Genomic DNA, 14669 nt, shown 5'->3' with positions numbered 1-14669 from the left:
GTTTGATACATGTAAATTGTTACATTATTATTATTATTACTTTTATAATTATTATAACTATTATCATTAAAAATCATCATTTTTTTTATAATTATCATTAATTATCATCTGCGTTATTATTTTTACTATCATTATTGTTAGTATTAATATTATCATATTATTAATATTATCATTTATTATTATTAGTATTAGTGATATTATTATCATTATTATTATTATTTATTATTATTATTTATTATTATTATTATTATTATTATTATTATTATTATTATTATTATTATTATTATTATTATTATTATTATTATTATTATTAGTACTTGCATTATTATTAGTATTATTAATAATATAATTATTAATTTATAATAATTATATACGAATTATACAAAGAAGGAATCAAATTCAGTTTCATGTTTCAATGACACTGTATTTTAATTTGTTTTCTGTCCGCAATCAGTACAGATTGATTCCAATTAATCACACTAACAAACAAACTTAGTACAAATCAAAATCAACTTTTATATTTTTCTTCTGCTTCCTGAATCGAATATTATCTGTCTGATTGATATAACATGTTGACAAGCAAATTGGTGAGCTGTAAAGAGTATATAGTCGATTGCTTCTATATCATTTTGTAAATAAAATATACGTATACATAGAGTTATAGAGGATCACCAATTTTGTTTGTTTCACTTCATGATCAATCTTTATTCCTTCTACAATTCATTGAGAAGAATCCAAACAGACAGATACAAAATTTGTTAAATATTAATCAGATAAAGGAATCGAATTCTGTTTCATATCACTATCAGAATTCATATTTTCTTCCATTCGATCCTGCTCACGATTCTGTAATCTGTCGACTCCAATTCACTACAAAACAACCTCAATCAGATTCTGTTAGCCATCCCTATCTAATTTATCTTTTTATTTTACTAATTAAAAATCTCATGTACTTATTGTCGGATCTTGTTACCAGCCGACCTCAATAAGCACTACACAATAAACTTGATCGATTATAAGTATTAACATTCATTCACTTACTCAGAAAAAAACCCAATCCTCAATGAAATTAGAAAATCAAACATAAATATTAAGATAAATATACATATGCTTATATTACTTACACAAATATTAAAACTCGTATCACCTCACTACCACCTCCGTTGCTAGATTGTTTTGATAATCAACCCAACATCATAACTTTCGATCACCATTGTTGTTGCTCGAACTCGACCAAAAAACAACCACCATATAACCACCCACAAGACCATCTCTCTCTCTCTCTCTCTCTCTCTCTCATCTTCTCTTCTCTCTCTTATAGTTGTGACCAAGAATCAACACTCACCCGCCACCCCAAACTACTCAAACAGCCGCCACCATCAGCTTATATCACCACTACAGCTCAACCATCATAACCCACCACCACTGCCGAGCACCACCACCATAACCCGTCACTTTCTCTATTCTCTCTCTCCACCTTCTTCATTAAAACAACCATCTTCACCATCACAAACAATCACCACAACCTTCATTGTTTCTTTGATCAACCATCACCGCCACTATGATGTTCGCTGCTATACAGTTTCTATTTCAGTCGAAGATGTATAATGATAATGTGGTGGTAAGGAATTGTTAAAGATTAATGATAAGTTTACACTTCCTTTTATTTCTATTATTGGCCGACACTTACTCAATTAACCAACCCCACTTGTTAATGATTACCCACTAGTTGTGGTTGCAATATAAACAATAATAAAGCATAAGGGAATCGAGGGTTACAGCTAATTACGTTTCCTGTTTCAATTTTTTGGCCGAGAGTTATATACTTTCAGTGGGCCAAGTGTTTCATGATATATAGTGGACCGAAGCCCATGTTTAATATTCGGGATTATTATTTAGTGGGCTGAGAACTAGCTTAATGATGAGATGAGATCCCGTCTTCCTAGTTGGGCCTGATGTAATCTATTTGGGCTACCTAGTAACGGGTTTATACCACAAATTTATTTCCAAAAATTTGGTACAGCTACGTTCCAACTCATGTTACACCGTCTAATTAAAATCACGATGATAATTTGGGTGAAATAATAAACGATATAGATGATAATAATTATGTGATGTTGAGCACGATTATGATTAGGGTTAGGAAGATGATGATATAAGATGTTAGATGATATATGATATTGATGATGATACCATGATGACGAGATATGAAACAAAGATGATGTTATTCGATTATGATATCAATAATAAATGGTGATGGTGATAAACAGATGATAATGAATATGGGTTAAGATAGTGATAATGATAAATCATAAGTATATGATGACGATGATTAAATGATGAAGTAATCAAAGAAAAATAACGAGGATAGTGAAGTTAAATAAATAAATGTGCGGGTTATAATTAGAAAGTAACTAATGGTTCGGTGGTTTGGAGGTGAATTGCTAAGCGAGAGGTCGCGGGTTCGAGCCCAGGCAGTGGCGTTATTTTTTTAGCCTATTCTTTTGAGGTAGCAATCTTATTATTATTATTATTATTATTATTATTATTATTATTATTATTATTATTATTATTATTATTATTATTATTATTATTATTATTATTATTATTATTATTATTATTATTATTATTATTATTATTATTTTAGATTACTTATTATTATTACTAAGACTAATAACATAATTATTATTATTATTATCATTAATATAAATTAGATTATTATCATTATTATTATTATTATTATTATTATTATAAGTATTATTATTAGTATTATCAATTAGGTTATTATTAGTAGTTCATTAGAATTAATACCATTATTATTAATATTAAAAATTATTATTATAGTTATTATCATTATTAGTGTTATTATCAAAACTATTAATATCAGTATCATTACTAAATATAATTATTTTTAGTATTATTATTATCATAAAAAGATACAATTTTTTTTATTATTTTATCAAATAAATATTAATTACATGAAAATGTATCTAATACATAACATAACTATATCATTATTTTGAGAAATAATAAGGATTTCATTTAAAACATATAAATAAATATATATTTTATCAATTTATTAATAAGTCATATAATTTATTAATATAACAAACATATCACTAATAATAAAATATAAATTTGTTCGATTACGATTATATGTTTTAATAGATATACAATTGATATAGGTTCGTGAATCCAAGGCCAACTCTACATTTTTCAGTTCCGTCGTATGCATATTTTTACTACAAAATATCGTATCGTGAGTTCATTTGATCCCTTTTTATTAAATGCTTTTGCAATATATATTTTTGGGACTGAGAATACATGAAATGCTTTTATAAATGTTTGACAAGATAGACACAAGCAAATTATTCCTCTAATGAATTATTATACAGACGAGAGGTTCTGTTGGTTACTATATCGAATATTTCCCCCTGATTATTATAGCTTGGTAACCTAAGAATTAGTTGGACGTTATAATTGCCACTAATTGACGCGAATTCTAAAGGTAGCTACCGGGTTTAACACCCCCACCCAGAATGTTCAGTAGACAGTAGAGCTAGTGGGCGTGGTGTTTAGTACTTCGAGGTTTATATATTTATACAGACGAGAGGTTCTGTTTTGGGGATATTATTTATGTGCATTAAATGTTAAGCTCGGTTACCTAGCAAAGGTTATATATAGAGAGAATGATTTTATACACAGGTTATGTGTATATTATTTTGTACACGAGATATGTGTACGGTTATTAAAAATCGCGAGGAAACCTACGGGGGAGAAAAGGATACGAACCTACTCTGCCAAGCATTATGAAAAATGGTTTCGTACATGAAATAGGTGTACTGTATTTAAATCTTGTGGTCTATCAAAATTACCGAATCTTATGGTTTTACGATAAACTTATGAACTCACCAACCTTTTGGTTGACACTTTTAAAACATGTTTATTCTCAGGTATTAAAGAAATCTTCCGCTGTGCATTTGCTCATTTTAAAGATATTACATGGAGTCATTCATGTCATATAGGGGTCAGTACCTCGCAATGGGACCAGCTGTTGAAGACTTCGTCCAGGTGGATTAGGACGGGTCACTACAGGTGGTATCAGAGGAGTGGTCTTAGCGAACCAGGTCTTGCATTAGTGTGTCTAACAGGTAGTTGTTAGGATGCATTTGTGAGTCTGGACTTCGAGCTAGTAGTTGTTAGGATACATTTATGAGTCTAGACTTGGACCTTGTCTACATGTCCAAAGTTTTGCATATCATTCCTTATCAAAAAATATCTACTTATCATTTTCAGTCTCGACATGTCTTATTGCAATTATTGCATAGATGGTGTACAGACGAATTCATATTCCATCACATTAGACCTTGTCTGACACGTTTCCTTAATTTCCACCGCAATCCACGGGATTTTCTGTACTATATATAGGTATTAGGTATTCTATATAACTAGAATATCATCCGATATCCGAAAATCATTTCATATCGAAAATCCTCTATCCGACCGTGCAAAATGGAACTCACAACTAGTTCAAATTCTTCGGATTCTGATAGCTATTCCGATATGGATTTCCACACGAGCTCCGAAAGCAGTGTAACTGGAATGGATCAACCAATCAGCCATTATCAATTCTGGATGAATTGGGGATGGCTTCGCAGTTGACTTAATCAGTAGAGGTGAGAAGAAGGCGATTCCTTCCATCATCCGAATTCACCTCTTGACGAAGAACCTGAAGCACTTACCGACGAACCAGTTCGAAACACCATTTTCACTCTCATTTCTCAGATAGCTCGCAACGATTACGTAATATCTACTATTCTAAATCTTATTCATCTACTTGTTCAAACCACCAATCATCCCGGAATAATAGAAGAAGTCAACAAGCTTCACGCCCGAGTAACAACTTTGGAGAATATGGTGCACAACTTACAAGCACCAACAGCATCACCAGCACCAACAGTACCACCGGCACCAACAGCCTCAACATTATACGCCTCAACATCACAATCTATACCTTGAGCATAATCTTCGTTCTACATCTTGTTCTACATCGATTATTTTCGTTCTACATATCGTTCTACATCATTTATCTTCGTTCTACATGGCGATTATGTAATCTCTAATGTTTTAAAGATTATGTATTCTAGTTCTAACGGTAAATCAAATGAGTTTAATATTATATTGACTCATTAAATCCATGATTACATCTGAAGAAAATATATATGTATATATATTTTCATAAAGATTATAATTAAAAGTTCTTTTGTACAAACTGTTAATGGTGAAAATATTTTAACTGGTAGGTAATACCCGAGGAATATTTAGTTTTTACATTAATAAATTACAGTGTACATTCTTCAAATCAGATTCTGTAGTGACCCGAACTTTTCCATGTTTATATATATTAAATGAAATTGATATTTACATGATTAAGTGTTTCCAACATATTAAGCAATCAAACTTATTAAGACTTGATTAATTGAAATAGGTTTCATATAGACAATTGACCACCCAAGTTGACCGGTGATTCACGAATGTTAAAACTTGTAAAAACTATATGATGTAATATATATATATATATATATATATATATATATATATATATATATATATATATATATATATATATATATATATATATATATATATATATATATATATATATATATATATATATATATATATATATATATATATATATATATATATATATATATATATATATATATAGTTAACATTATATTATGATAAGTAAACATATCATTATGTATATTAACAATGAATACATATGTAAAAACAAGACTACTAACTTAAGGATTTCGAAACGAGGCATATATGTAACGATTATCGTTGTAACGACATTTGAATGTATATATATCATATTAAGATATATTAATACATCATAATATCATGATAATGTAATAATTTAACATCTCTTTAGATATAATAAACAATGGGTTAACAACATTTAACAAGATCGTTAACCTAAAGGTTTCAAAACAACACTTACATGTAACGACTAACGATGACTTAACGACTCAGTTAAAATGTATATACATGTAGTGTTTTAATATGTATTCATACACTTTTGAAAGACTTCAAGACACTTATCAAAGTACTTCTACTTAACAAAAATGCTTACGATTACATCCTCATTCATTTTCATCAACAATTTTACTCGTATGCACTCGTATTTGTACTCGTACAATACACAGCTTCTAAATGTATTTACTATTGGTATATACACTCCAATGTTCAGCTCTTAGCAGCCCATGTGAGTCACATAACCATGTGGGAACCATCATTTAACATCTAGCATGAAATATCTCACAAAATTACAAACTAATGGAGCCTATATGGAAGCACCATATTCACGTGAACTTGCATACTCACAAACACATTCACTTTGCAATTTTCTTGAATCAAATTACTCTCTCTCAAGTGTTCTTCCATTGTTCTAAGTGTTATTCATCATCTTTATCAAAATCTAGCTCAATCTAGTTCATAAATCTATACATAAACCAAGTTATAAAACAACTACTTAAGAACACACCAACAACACTTCCAAGTTTGCTAGCTTACTTCCAATCTTGCAAATCCACTTTGAGTGATCATCCAACCTCAAGAAATCTTTCTTATTTACAGTAAGATATCTTTATAATACAATGTAATACTCATATTCAAACTTTGATTCAATTTCTATAACTTTAACAATCTTATTTTGAGTGGAAATCTTACTTGAACTTGTTTTCGTATCATGATTCTACTTCAAGAACTTTCAAGCCATCCAAGGATCCTTTGAAGCTAGATCTATTTTTCTCATTTCCAGTAGGTTTATCCACAAAACCTAAGGTAGTAATGATGTTCATAACATCATTCGATTCATATATATAAAACTACCTTATTCGAAGGTTTAAACTTGTAATCACTAGAACATAGTTTAGTTAATTCTAAACTTGTTCGCAAACAAAAGTTAATCCTTCTAACTTGAATTTTAAAATCAACTAAACACATGTTCTATATCTATATGATATGCTAACTTAATGATTTAAAACCTGAAAACATGAAAAACACCGTAAAATCGGATATACGCCGTCGTAGTAACACCGCGGGCTGTTTTGGGTTAGTTAATTAAAAACTATGATAAACTTTGATTTAAAATTTGTTCTTCTGGAAAAATGGTTTTTCTTATGAACATGAAACTATATCCAAAAATCATGGTTAAACTCAAAGTGGAAGTATGTTTTCCAAAATGGTCATCTAGACGTCGTTCTTTCGACTGAAATGACTATCTTTACAAAAATGAATTGTAATCTGTATTTCCAACTATAAACTTATACTTTTTATGTTTAGATTCATAAACTTAAGTTCAATATGAAACCATAGCAACTTGAATCACTCAAAACGGATTTAAAACGAAGAAGTTATGGGTAAAACAAGATTGGATAATTTTTGCTTGTTGTAGCTACGTGAAAATTGGTAACAAATCTATATTAATCATATCCTAGCTAACTCATATTGTATTATACATGTATTCTAATATATTATGTAATCTTGGGATACCATAGACACGTATGCAAATGTTTTGACATATCATATCGACCCATGTATATATATTATTTGGAACAACCATAGACACTCTATATGCAGTAATGTTTGAGTTAGCTATACATGGTTGAGGCTGATTCCAAAAATATATATACTTTGATTTGTGATCTAGCCTGAGACGTGTATACACTGGGTCGTAGATTGATTCAAGATAATATATATCGATTTATTTCTGTACATCTAACTGTAGACAACTAGTTGTAGGTTACTAACGAGGACATCTGACTAAATAAACTTAAAACATTAAAACATAATAAATGTTGTATATATATTTTGAACATACTTTGATATATATGTACATATTTGTTATAGGTTCGTGAATCAACCAGTGACCAAGTCTTACTTCCCGACGAAGTAAAAATCTGTGAAAGTGAGTTATAGTCCCACTTTTAAAATATAATATTGTGGGATGAGAATACATGCAATTTTATAAATGTTGAATGAAAAAGACACAAGTAAATGAAACTACATTATATGGGTGAATGATCGAAGCCGAATATGCCTTTTTTAGCTTGGTAGCCTAAGAATTTAGGAACAGACCTCCCAAATTGACGCGAATCCTAAAGATAGATCTATCGGGCCCAACAAGCCCCATTCTGGAATTTGGAATGCTTTAGTACTTCAAAATTATCATGTCCGATGGGTGTCCCAGAATGATGGGGATATTCTATATGCATCTTGTTAATGTCGGTTACAAGGTGTTCACCATATGAATGATTTTTATCTCTATGTATGGGATGTATATTGAAATATGAAATCTTGTGGTCCATTATTACGATTTGATAAATATATAGGTTAAACCTATAACTCACCAACATTTTTGTTGACGTTTAAAGCATGTTTATTCTCAGGTGATTATTAAGAGTTTCCGCTGTTGCATGCTAAAATATGGACAAGATTTGGTGTCAGCGTGTTTGTATAATATTGTTTAAAACTGCATTCGAGATTTATTTTGTTGTAACATATTAATATTGTAAACCAATATGTATTGGTAGTGTGTAAGTGTGATATTTTTAGATTATCATTTCTGGATAATCTAGGTGGTGTCCTTTTAACCTTGTCGATAAAATAAAGGTTATGGTTTGTTTTTAAAAACAAATGCAGTCTTTGAAAAACGTCTCATATAGAGGTCAAAACATCACAACGAAATCAATTAATATGGAACGTTTATCAATATGAACGGGACATTTCAGATTCAGCAGTCGTTAACAATACTACCCAAATCCACACATATACGTATCCGTTCACCAAAGAACAACAATTTTCATTCAAATTCAATTTCATATTCGAATTTTGACCGATCAGAATCCAAGTCAAAGATCTGACAAGTGGCATAATGAAGAAAATAATGAACAAAATAAAATTTATTAGTAACCAATTAATTAACTACGTAAAACTTTAAGCCTATACTAACCTTGGACAATTAAAAAGTATTAAAAGAGTAGGAAATATTAATTATAACACATTTTGATTTAAAATATCGTTAATAAGTTACATCTACTACAGTTAAATATTTCCTCAAGTTTGTCACTTGATTTCGTCGTAAAACAATCATATATATCTTGACAATTACAATCTTCATTCAAACCCTTCAAAATTCTTGAAAACACCTCGGATCGGTAACCAACGATTCAGATATGAGAATACTAATGAAGCAGTATAAACATCTGAAAGTCTTAGAAGAAGGAGTTTGATAATAAAAGAATGGTACGTTGGAAAAAGCTCGGAAAAAGTTTGAAATCTCCTTTCCTCATTTCTCATATAATTGATATCGTTATATCTTCCTTAATTGCAATATCCTCAACATTCTGAAGGTTTTATTATTCTCATTCGTAATTATCTTCGCCGTCATTCTATCCTTAGTACACCGTATCAAACATTATTTTTATTTCTAAAAATCAGTGAAACCCTGAAGTTTTAAATCCCTTGATGTCTTAAAGTAATATTGGAATGAAAGCATGAGTTAATGCAATATAATGACACTTGATCAACGTGATTATATTATGGTAAGTCATGTGGAAGTTCTAATGGATTGTGATGATGGTAATGCTTGATCAACCTTACTATCACCACGAACCGTGTTACTTGACTTGTATTCATCATGAACCATGTTACTTGATTCGAATTCATCATGAAACTGAACTTGACCCGAGAAAGGGCATTAATAAAACCATCTGCGTATCAACCTCGAAGAAAATCTCTAATTTTATCATTTTCTTCTTCGATGAAACATTCTTGGAAGACTAAAATCTTTCAATTGAGAATCTGAGTTCAAATCTGGTACTAAAACATTCTCGATTTCAATTCCAACTGTCACCAATCAAATTTCGGGACGAAATTTCTTTAACGGGTAGGTACTGTGACGACCCGGAAAATTTCGACTAATTTTAAATCAAACTCTCGATACGATTTAATATTTTTGACATGATAAGAAAAGTCTGTTAGGTTGAGTCTCAAAATTTTTGAACTGTTTTCTTGCATTCATTTAACTTCGACTGCTCTCGACGAATCACGAACCACTATTTATAAATAGAAATGTATATGTAAATAATTATATATTATAAATTAAACTATTATGTGATTTAGTTATTATGAAAAAAATAACTTAAGGTAATTTAAAACTTGTTATTCAAAACTGTTTAGTTAATTATATAGAGCATATTAATGTAATGATTTTTGAACAAAAATTTGTCAACGTTAACAAAGTATTAATATATATACTTTGAGTTTAATCGTTTCAATATATATAATTAATCTATGAAATAAAACTTGATAAATAAAACATAATTATAGATATAGTAATTTGAATCATCATTTAAAACATTATTACTTTTATAATTATTATAACTATTATCATTAAAAATCATCATTTTTTTTATAGTTATCATTAATTATCATCTACCTTATTATTTTTACTATCATTATTGTTAGTATTAATATTATCATATTATTATTTTTATCATTTATTATTATTAGTATTAGTGATATTATTATCATTATTATTATTTATTATTATTACTATTATTATTATTTTTAGTACTTGCATTATTATTAGTATTATTAATAATATAATTATTAATTTATAATAATTATATACGAATTATACAAAGAAGGAATCAAATTCAGTTTCATGTTTCAATCACACTGTATTACAATTTGTTTTCTGTCTGGAATCAGTACAGATTGATTCCAATTAATCACACTAAGAAACAAACTTAGTACAAATCAAAATCAACTTTTATATTTTTCTTCTGCTTCCTGAATCGAATATTATCTGTCTGATTGATATAACATGTTGACAAGCAAATTGGTGAGATGTAAAGAGTATATAGTCGATTGCTTCTATATCATTTTGTAAATAAAATATACGTATACATAGAGTTATTGAGGATCACCACCATAGAGTTATTGTCGAATCTTGTTACTAGTCGATCTCAATAAGCACTACACAATAAACTTGATCGATTATAAGTATTAACATTCATTCACTTACTCAGAAAAAACCCAATCCTCAATGAAATTAGAAAATCAAACAGAAATATTAAGATACATATACATAGGCTTATATTACTTACACAAATATTAAAACTCGTATCACCTCACTACCACCTCCATTGCTAGATTGTTTCGATAATCAACCCAACATCATAACTTTCGATCACCATTGTTGTTGTTCGAACTCGACCCAAAAACAACCACCATATAACCACCCACAAGACTATCTCTCTCTCGCTCTCTCTCCTAGTTGTGACCAAGAATTAACACTCACTCGCCACCCCAAACTGCTCAAACAGCTGCCACCATCAGCTTGTATCACCACTACATCCCAACCATCATAACCCACCACCACTGCCGAGCACCACCACCATAACCCGTCACTTTCTCTATTCTCTCTCTCCACCTTCTTCATTAAAACAACCATCTTCACCATCACAAACAATCACCACAACCGTCATTGTTTCTTTGATCAACCATCACCGCCACTATGATGTTCGCTGATATACAGTTTCTATTTCAGTCGAAGATGTATAATGATAATGTGGTGGTAAGGAATTGTTAAAGACTAATGATAAGTTTACACTTCCTTTTATTTCTATTATTGGCCGACACTTACTCAATTAACCAACCCCACTTGTTAATGATTACCCACTAGTTGTGGTTGCAATATAGACAATAATAAAGCATAAGGGAATCGAGGGTTACAGCTAATTACGTTTCCTATTTCAATTTTTTGGCTGAGAGTTATATTCTTTCAGTGGGCCGAGTGTTTCATGATATATAGTGGACCGAAGCCCATGTTTAATATTCGGGATTATTATTTAGTGGGCTGAGAACTAGCTTACTGATGAGCCGAGATCCAGTTTTCCTATTTGGGCCTGATGTAATCTGTTTGGGCTACCTAGTAACGGGTTTATACCACGAAATTATCTCCAAAAATTTGGTACATCTACGTTCCAACTCATGTTACATCGTCTAATTAAAATCACGATGATAATTAGGGTGAAATAATAAACGATATAGATGATAATTATGATTTGATGATGAGCACGATTATGATTAGGGTTAGGAAGATGATGATATAAGATGTTAGATGATATATGATATTGATGATGATACCATGATGAAAAGATATGAAACAAAGATGATGTTATTCGATTATGATATCACTAATAGATGGTGATGGTGATAAACAGATGATAATGAATATGGGTTAAGATAGTGATAATGATAAATCATTAGTAAATGATGACGATGATTAAATGATGAAGTAATCAAAGAAAAATAACGAGGATAGTGAAGTTAAATAAATAAATGTGCGGGTTATAATCAGAAAGTAACTAATGGTTCGGTGGTTTGGAGGTGAATTGCTAAGCGAGAGGTCGCGGGTTCGAGCCAAGCCAGTGGCGTTATTTTTTTTAGCCTATTCTTTTGAGGTAGCAATCTTATTATTATTATTATTATTATTATTATTATTATTATTATTATTATTATTATTATTATTATTATTATTATTATTATTATTATTATTATTATTATTATTATTATTATTATTATTATTATTCTAAGACTAATAACATAATTATTATTATTATTATCCTTAATATAAATATAAATTAGATTATTATCATTATTATTATTATTATTATTATTATTATTATAAGTATTATTATCAGTATTACCAATTAGGTTATTATTAGTAGTTCATTAGGATTAATACCATTATTATTAATATTAAAATTTATTATTATAATTATTATCATTATTAGTGTTATTATCAAAACTATTAATATCAGTAACATTACTAAATCTAATTATTTTTAGTATTATTATTATCATAAAAAGATACAAATTTTTTTTTATTTATTTTTATTATTTTACCAAATAAATATTAATTACATGAAAATGTATCTAATACATAACATAACTATATCATTATTTTGACAAATAATAAGGATTTCATTTAAAACATATAAATAAATATATATTTTATCAATTTATTAATAAGTCATATAATTTATTAATATAACAAACATATCACTAATAATAAAATATAAATTTGTTCGATTACGATTATATGTTTTAATAGATATACAATTGATATAGGTTCGTGAATTCAAGGCCAACCCTGCATTGTTCAGTTCCGTCGTATGCATATTTTTACTACAAAATATCGTATCGTGAGTTCATTTGATCACTTTTTATTAAATGCTTTTGCAATATATATTTTTGGGACTGAGAATACATGAAATGCTTTTATAAATGTTTGACAAGATAGACACAAGCAAAACATTCCTCTAATGAATTATTATACAGACGAGAGGTTCTGTTGGTTACTATATCGAATATTTCCCCCTGATTATTATAGCTTGGTAACCTAAGAATTAGTTGGACGTTATAATTGCCACTAATTGACGCGAATCCTAAAGGTAGCTACCGGGTTTAACACCCCCACCCAGAATGTTCACTAGACAGTAGAGCTAGTGAGCGTGGTGTTTAGTACTTCGAGGTTTATATATTTATACAGACGAGAGGTTCTGTTTTGGGGATATTATTTATGCGCATTAAATGTTAAGGTCGGTTACCAAGCAAAGGTTATATATAGAGAGAATAATTTTATACACAGGTTATGTGTATGTTATTTTGTACACGAGATATGTGTACGGTTATTAAAAATCGCGAGGCAACCTACAGGGGAGAAAAGGATACGAACCTACTCTGCCAAGCATTATGAAAAATGGTTTCGTACACGAGATAGGTGTACTGTAACTAAATCTTGTAGTCTATCAAAATTACCGAATCTTATGATTTTACGATAAACTTATGAACTCACCAACCTTTTGGTTGATACTTTTAAAACATGTACGTTTATTCTCAGGTATTAAGGAAATCTTCCGCTGTGCATTTGCTCATTTTAAAGATATTACATGGAGTCATTCATGGCATATAGGGGTCAGTACCTCGCAATGAGACTAACTGTTGAAGACTTCGTCCAGGTGGATTAGGACGGGTCACTATATACACATATATATACATGTATATACATATATATATATACATATATATATATATATATATACATGTATATACATATATATATATATATACATGTATATACATATATATATATATATATATATATACATGTATATATATATACATATATATATATATACATGTATATACATGTATATACATATATATATATACATATATATATATACATGTATGTATATATATATATATATATATATATATATATATATATATATATATATATATATATATATATATATATATATATATATATATATATATAAACTTAAAATGTAAATATCAACATAAAACGTAATCATATATGTAAAAATCAAATGTAAAAGTACATGACCCATTTGGAGCCATCTGACCTACGAACCGTTTCAACCCATTACCTTACCCGATCCAACCGGACTCATTTGACCCGTTTAAAAATATGACCCATTTTACTTATGACCCATTTCAACTCAAATCCGTTTTGACCCATTACCAAACCGATCTAACCAGACCGTTTACTAGGTATAATG

The sequence above is a fragment of the Rutidosis leptorrhynchoides genome, chromosome 3, assembly GCF_046630445.1.
Source record: "Rutidosis leptorrhynchoides isolate AG116_Rl617_1_P2 chromosome 3, CSIRO_AGI_Rlap_v1, whole genome shotgun sequence".
NCBI classification, from domain to species: Eukaryota; Viridiplantae; Streptophyta; class Magnoliopsida; order Asterales; family Asteraceae; genus Rutidosis; species Rutidosis leptorrhynchoides.
The sequence above is the reverse complement of the archived record's forward strand: the minus strand, read 5'-3'. Positions refer to the sequence as shown.